Here is a 437-nt window from a genome sequence, read left to right as displayed (position 1 = left end):
GTACGTCCAGACAAACGTGTATAAATTCATGTACTAAAACACCCGTATGTATTGCAGCCAGTCTACCTCCAGGATGAAAGTGTGAGGAATCTACCTCCAGGGTGAAAGTGTGAGGAATCTACCTCCAGGGTGAAAGTGTGAGGAATCTACCTCCAGGGTGAAAGTGTGAGGAATCTACCTCCAGGGTGAAAGTGTGAGGAATGTACCTCCAGGGTGAAAGTGTGAGGAATCTACCTCCAGGGTGAAAGTGTGAGGAATCTACCTCCAGGGTGAAAGTGTGAGGAATCTACCTCCAGGGTGAAAGTGTGAGGAATCTACCTCCAGGGTGAAAGTGTGAGGAGAGAGCAAGGCGCTGAGGAGAGGGCCCTGTGTTGGGAGTGTCTCGGTATTATTGAAGATGGATGCACGTTAGCCAGTACTTATTTACACGAAGTTCC

This window comes from Penaeus monodon, chromosome 32 (genome assembly GCF_015228065.2).
Source record: "Penaeus monodon isolate SGIC_2016 chromosome 32, NSTDA_Pmon_1, whole genome shotgun sequence".
Lineage (NCBI taxonomy): Eukaryota > Metazoa > Arthropoda > Malacostraca > Decapoda > Penaeidae > Penaeus > Penaeus monodon.
The sequence above is the reverse complement of the archived record's forward strand: the minus strand, read 5'-3'. Positions refer to the sequence as shown.